Source organism: Cebus imitator, unplaced genomic scaffold (assembly GCF_001604975.1).
Source record: "Cebus imitator isolate Cc_AM_T3 unplaced genomic scaffold, Cebus_imitator-1.0 Scaffold102, whole genome shotgun sequence".
Taxonomy (NCBI): Eukaryota; Metazoa; Chordata; class Mammalia; order Primates; family Cebidae; genus Cebus; species Cebus imitator.
In genome coordinates this window covers 3,035,682-3,043,257 of record NW_016107417.1, presented here as the reverse complement: position 1 = coordinate 3,043,257, position 7,576 = coordinate 3,035,682, and positions in this window count along the sequence as shown.

The following is a 7,576-nucleotide window of genomic DNA, read 5'->3' as shown; positions in this document are numbered from 1 at the left end:
GGGTTCAGGCAATTCTCCTGCCTCAGCCTCCTGAGTAGCTGGGATTACAGGCACGCGCCACCATGCCCAGCTAATTTTTTGTATTTTTGGTAGAGACGGGGTTTCACCATGTTGACCAGGATGGTCTCGATCTCTTGACCTCGTGATCCACCCGCCTCGGCCTCCCAAAGTGCTGGGATTACAGGCGTGAGCCACCGCGCCCGGCCTTAGCTCCCACTTATTATATAAGTGAGAACACGTGGTGTTTGAGTTTGTTTCAGCATTAATTTACTTAGGAAAATGGCCTCCGGCTGCATCCATGTTGCTGCAAAGGACGTGATTCCATTCTTTGTGGAAAAGCCCTACCCTCACACGCTGTGGTCCACTGTGTCCAACTGGTGGAAAAGGACCTATGGTGAGACCCCTCAGGTGAGCATACACCGTAGGCCTGTGGTAGAGGCTGAAGTAGAGCCCTTTGTCTCCAAGAATGGGCAGACACTCAACAGGTGAAAGAAAAACAGCACTCCAGGTAGGCGGCCAAGCAGAAGCAGCCGGTGAAGTTTGCTAGGAGTCCAGGAGACTAGCTGGGCACGAGGCTGGAAGAAGGGGTGCACTCTGATGCACCAGCTTCTCCCATCCTCCGGCCTCCAGGGAGGAGACGCGTTTGAACAATTCCGAAAAACGTTTGGATCCCAAGTCTGACTCAACGCTGTGATTTGCTTACTCTGTCATAGTTCTAGATACTTTTGAAATATATTATCATAACAATGAGTAAGTTCTATTTCCATTCTCAGAGAAGAAAACTGATACAAGATTATGTAACTTGCTGCTTCTGGTTGGTGAGATATTTTTTAAAAATTATATAACTTGCTCAAAGTCATACTGATGACAAACTATGGAGCAGAGATTTAAACAGTCTGGCTCCAAAGTCTGAACTATTATAATATTTAAAAGTCGTTGGCTGGGCACAGTGGCTCATGCCTGTAATCCCAGCACTTTGGGAGGCCGAGGTGAGCGGATCACTTGAGGTCAGGAGTTTGAGACCAGCCTGGCCAACATGGGGAAACCCCGTCTCTACTGAAAATACAAAAATTAGCCACGTGTGGTGGCATGTACCTGTAATTCCAGCTACTTGGGAGGCTGAGGCAGGAGAATCACATGAACTCAGGAGGCGGAGGTTGCAGTGAGCTGAGATCGTGCCACTGCACTCCAGCCTGGGCCACAGAGTGAGACTCCGTCTCAAAAAAAAAAGTCTGTCTTGGCCAGGTGCAGTGGCTGATGCTTGCAATCTTGGCACTTTGGGAGGCCAAGGAGAGTGGATCACTCAAGTTCAGGAGTTGGAGACCCGCCTGGGCAACATGGTGAAACCCCGTCTCTACAAAAAAAATACACTCACGCATACAATAGCCAGGAGTGGTGGTGCATGCCTATAGTCCCAAGTACTTGGGAGGTTGAGGTGAAAGGGTGGCTTGAGCTCAGGAGGCGGAGGTTGCAGTGAGCTGAGACAGTGCCACTGCACTCCAGGCTGGGTAAAAAAGCCTCTCTGGGGCCAGGCGAGGTGGCTCACACCTGTAATCCCAGCAATTTGGGAGGCTGAGGTGGGCAGATCACAAGGTCAGGAATTCGAGACCATCCCGGCCAACATGGTGAAATCCCATCTCTACTAAAAATACAAAAATTGGCCAGGCGCGGTGGCTCAAGCGTGTAATCCCAGCACTTTGGGAGGCCGAGGCGGGTGGATCACGAGGTCAAGAGATCGAGACCATCTTGGTCAACACGGTGAAACCCCGTCTCTACTAAAAATACAAAACATTAGCTGGGCATGGTGGCGCGTGCCTGTAATCCCAGCTACTCAGGAGGCTGAGGCAGGAGAATTGCCTGAACCCGGGAGGCGGAGGTTGCGGTGAGCCGAGATCGCGCCATTGCACTCCAGCCTGGGTAACAAGAGCGAAACTCCGTCCCCCACCACCCAAAAAAAAAAAAAAAAAAAGCGTCTCTGGGACAGTGTTTTCCCAGCTTTCCCGTTTTGGCTTTCTGCAGACGCACTCATCACTGTGTTAGGTGAGAGTCTATACACTTCTCGAAATCTTGTAAATCAGTATTTTTACCCAGCATTACAGAATTGAAGTTAGGCTCAGAGAGGGTAAATTCTGATTCGGGCTTCAGTCCTAGATTTTTTTCCTACAATATATGATGTAACTATTCTGCCTGAAGAATCTTCTAGCATTTCTCTTTCGAATGCGACAGCCCTGGGCTGGATTAGCCCTGAGAGTTGCAACGGAAGAGGGGCTGCAAGGCGGGGTGGACTGGGGATACGCGGTTCTGGAACCCACTGTGCTCAGGATTTTAATCCTGGGCCTCCCCAAGAGGCCCGGCAGGAGCCGAACTGAACGTCGCTGGGGCCACTTGGTACCTCCCCCTCCCTGTTTGCGACCTCTCCACTCGGGCCACACTTGGAGCCCCACCACAGGGTCTCTGGGCGACCCCTCGCCACCCGTCTCGCTTGGCACTCCAATCCTGTATATGTTTAAGCAAAGAGGTCCAGAAAGCAGCCGCTCTCAACATCTGCCGCATCCCAGCCTCTGGCCGGAAGCCCACTCTCCAGCTCCGCGGGACCGACTGGAACACGCTGAGGGCCGTCCTGAGCGCCCCCTCGGAGAGCCCCAGGGCTTCCAGGATGGCGCCTGCGCAAGCGGGCAGTGAGCTGAGATTGCGCCACTGCACTCCAGCCTGGGTGACAGAGTGAGACTCCATCTCAAAGAAAAAGAATTTTTTTTTTAATAATTAAATATTTCTATTTTTCTTTTTTTTTTTTTAATTTTTTAACCAGAATGTAAGAGCTTTGGTAGATGGGGACAGTGTTTGGGAATCAGATCCAAGGAGAGAAAGATAGTTTCATATATCAAAGTGGAGACGTCCTTTGTAAGAAATGACATCTTTGGTGGGCCAGCCCTTCCTTGAGAAGATTTCTGTTTTTCAATGTGCATTTAATTTTTTTTTAACTTTGAAACATCCAGTATCATAAATTTTATGTTTTATGTGCTTTCACTGTGGTTCAATAAAGTAAGTTTGAGTGTTTGGGGATATTTTTCTGGCATTTGATTTTGCATATATACCTGGCCTGCTGTACTTGTTTTTAAACCTACTTGCCCACCCAACTTTGAGATTTCTGCCTAATGGAGTTAGTTACTGTAGGATATGGGATAGGTTCCCTATTCCCACAACACAGGATGCTTCTGTGATCAAATGATTGGGGGATTGGGGTTCCCCACACACCAAGCAGGCAATCACGTCTTCAGCAGACACCAACTATGGGTCCCGTAATTCAGTTCCATTCTTCTGCTATCTGCCTGGAAGAGCCCACAGGTTGAGAGCTTAATCACACAAGACTACCCCACACCTCAAACAGAAACCAGTCAAAAGTGTGGCACCCAGAATTTCTGACCAACTGCTCTAAATTGAGGTTCCCATGACCCCCAACCTGGGTTCAATGAATTTGCTAGAATGGCTCAGATAACTCAGGGAAACCTTTACTTAGGTTTACGCATGAACAGCCAGATGGAAGAGATGCACAGGTAAGGCTTATGTGAAGGACGCAGAGCTTCCCTGCCGTCTCTGGATGTGCCATCCTCCAAGAACCTCCACATATTCAGCTATCCAGAAGCTCCCGGAACTCAGATCTTTTGGTTTTTGTTTTGTTTTGTTTCTTTTTTTTTTGAGATGGAGTTTCACTCTTGTCACCCAGGCTGAAATGCAGAGGTATGATCTCAGCTCACTGCAACCTCCGCCTCCCAAGTTCAAGCGATTTTCCTGCCTCAGCCTCTGGAGTAGCTGGGATTACAAGCGTGCACCACCACGCCCGGCTAATTTTTGTATTTTTAGTAGAGACGGGGTTTCACCACGTTGGCCAGGCTGGTCTCAAACTCCTGACCTCAAGTGATCTGCCCACCCCAGCCTCCCAAAGTGCAAGGATTACAGGCGTGAGCCACCGCACCCAGCCTTGTTTCCTTTTCTGGAAAGGAAACAGAGTCTCAGTGTTGCCCAGGCTAGAGTGTAGTGGCATGATCATAGCTGCTCAGTCTCCAGTTCCTAGGCTTAAGCAATCTTGCTGCCTCGGTCACCAAAAGTGCTGGGATTACAGGCGTGGGCCATCACACCTGGTCCCTTTTGGGGTTTTATGGAAGCTTTATTATGTAGGCATGATTGATTAAATCATTGGCCACTGGTTTATCAACCCAACCTTCTGCCACTCCCTTTTCTCCTCCCCAAAAGTGGGGGTGAGTGGGATTTAAAGTTTCAACTCACAAATCACTTGGTTGGTTTCCTGGCAACCAGCCCCTCTCCCAAGGCTAACTAGGGACCCCCAGCCACCAGTCATCTCATTAGCACACAAAAGACACACATCACTTCAGAGATTCCAAGGATTTTAGGAGCTGAAAAAACACATATATTTGTCGGTATCACAGTTACCATAATTACTTTTTATGTTTTTCTGCTTGTCTCAAGCTAGGGAAAACTTTCACCTGCTGCCTCAAGCAAAACGTGCCTGAGCTCCAGAATTTCTGTTGATCCTTTTGCTGGGTTGTGCCTGCCAGTTATCAATCTGTTACCTCTAGCTCTAAATTCATCCTTCATTGCCCACTCTCCAAAAAATGGAGCTGGGCCTTATTCAGCAAGGTTTGAATACAGTCCTCCCATGGGGCATCTCTTCCTTGAGAGCCTCAGTCCTGGCAGCTGCTCCTTATACCTGCTATTTCGGCATACTTTCGTTTCTTTACTTTTATTATTATTATTATTATTATTATGTGTGTGTGTGTGTGTGAGAGAGACGGACTCTTGCTCTGTTGTCCAAGGTGGAGTGCAGTGGCACAATCTCGGCTCACTGCAACCTCCACCTCCTGGGCTCAAGAGATTCTCCTGCCTCAGCCTCTCAAGTAGCTGGGATTACAGGTATCTACCACCATGCCAGACTAATTTTTGTATTTTCAGTAGTGATGGGATTTCACCATGTTGGCCAGGCTGGTCTGGAACTTCTGACCTCAGGTGATCCGCCCGCTGCAGCCTCTCAAAGTGCTGGGTTTACAGGCGTGAGCCACCGTGTCTGGCTCTTTACTTCTTACTAGCCCATTACTCTTTACTGCAATCACCTATAGTAGTTAATTTTTATACTAAATCTTCCCTGTTTAAATTATTCTGTGGTTTTCCTTTGCTGATTGGACCCTGACTGATAATGGTCCTGTTTTTTAACATCTTGGGATTCCCTCAAAAATAGATTTGGATTTGGGGCAACAAAGAAGACACATGTTCACATTCACAGGACTTTGCCTTTCCCTGGGTCAGCAAGGCACCTAACAGAGAGCAGGTGTCCCTGGCCCCAATAACAGGTGCGGAGGCTGTTACTATGTTAATTCCAGTTGGTCTTAACTGATCATCATTGTGCCTCAATTTTTAGTTAATAATAGCAGGAAAAAAAATGGGCCAATTTAACAAATACTGAGGGCAAGCCATTTCTATCACTTGTTCATTCATTCCGTGACCTTGACCTGGTCATCTTGCCCTCTGAATTTTGCCTTCATCCATAAAATGAGGCTAGGATCACATGCATTACCTATTGCTGCATAAAAACTACCTCAAAATGTTGTAGCTTAAACCAACAAATATTTATTATCTCTGTTTTCTGCAAGTCAAGAATCTGGGAGTGGTTTAGCTGGGAGGTTTCAGCTCAGAGTCTCTTAAGAGACTGCAGTCATTTGAAAGCTTTGAGTTAACTTGTATACAGCAACAGTAACTTACACATGTGGTTGTAGCCTCATCACTGGGGCTAGAGGATCCACATGCAAAAGGGCTCATTCACAAAGCTGCTGGCAAAAGGCCTCAGTTCCTGGCAACATGGGAGCTGATTTTGAGAGAACACACTCATAGGCACCATATCTTTATAACCTAATCTTGGGGGCAATGCACCGCCACGTCACTCATATTGGATTGGTCACTCTATTAACCATGTCTTTGGTTTCCTTTATTCTGATGCTTTGACATCTGGAGCCTTGCTGACCTCACTGAAGGGGCCACCTCTCCCAAGGTTAGCCAGTTCTTCAGGATAGAGAACAAGTCACCTAAGAGTGTGCTTTTCTTTTTTTTTTTTTTTGAGTCAGAGTTTTCGCTCTTCTTACCCAGGCTGGAGTGCAATGGCGCGATCTTGGCTCACCGCAACCTCCGCCTCCTGGGTTCAGGCAATTCTCCTGCCTCAGCCTCCTGAGTAGCTGGGATTACAGGCACGTGCCACCATGCCCAGCTAATTTTTTGTATTTTTAGTAGAGACGGGGTTTCACCATGTTGACCAGGATGGTCTCGATCTCTTGACCTCGTGATCCACCCGCCTCGGCCTCCCAAAGTGCTGGGATTACAGGCGTGAGCCACCACATCCAGCCAGCCCTCAAATTTTCTATTCGTGCATTTTTATTTATTTACTTTGAGACAGGATCTCCCTCTGTCACCTAGGCTGGAGTGCAGTGGCACCATCTCAGCTCACTGAAACCTCCACCTCCCAGGTTCAAGCAATTCTCCCACCTCAGCCTCTGGGGTAGCTGGGATTACAGGCGTGCACCACCATGCCCAAATAATTTTTGTGTTTTTAGTAGAAATGTGGTTTTGCCACATTGGTGTTGGCCAGGCTGGTCTTGAACTTCTGACCTCAAGCAATCCTCCCACTTCAGCCTCCCAAAGTGTTGGGATTACAGGAGTGAGCCACCAAGCCACAGTGCCTGGCATATTCATGCATTATATTTTAGAACCATCACGCAGAATGAACTGATACAACGTGGGAGAGGACCACACAAGGATGGCAATACCAGAAGGTAGGGAATCACTGGAGCTAGAAACTACCCACCATATGACCTACTTCCCATGGGAAAAATAAAACAGGATAAATATATGTAAAAGCCCTCCTAGTACAGTGATCCAAACACTTAGTTAAAAGGCCGGGTGCAGTGGCTCACACCTGTAATCCCAGCACTTTGGGAGGCCAAGGTGGGCAGATCATCTGGGGTCAGGAGTTCGAGACCAGCCTGGCCAACTTGCTGAAACCCTGTCTATACTAAAAATACAAAAATTATCGGGTGTGGTGGTGGGTGCCTGTAATCCCAGCTACTCAGAGGCTAAAGCATGAGAATCACTTGAACGTGGGAAACGGAGGTTGCAGTGAGCTGAAACCATGCCACTGCACTCCAGCCTGGGCAATAGAGCGAGACCCATCTTGGAAAAAAAAAAGAAAAAAAGAAAAAAAAATAGTAAAGGATGCAGCTAAGCAGAATTTAGAGGGAAATTTATAGCACAAAATGCCCACTTTAAGAAAAGAAGATGCCAGGCATGGTGGCTTACACCCGTAATGCCAGCACTTTGAGAGGCCAAAGGGGGGTGGTGGATCATCTGAGGTCGGGAGTTCGAGACCAGACTGACCAACACGGAGAAACCCTGTCTCTACTAAAAATACAAAATTAGCAGGGCATGATGGCACGTGCCTGTAATCCCAGCTACTCAGGAGCTTGAGGCAGGAGAATTGCCTGAACCCAGGAGGCGGAGGTTGCGGTGAGCCGAGATC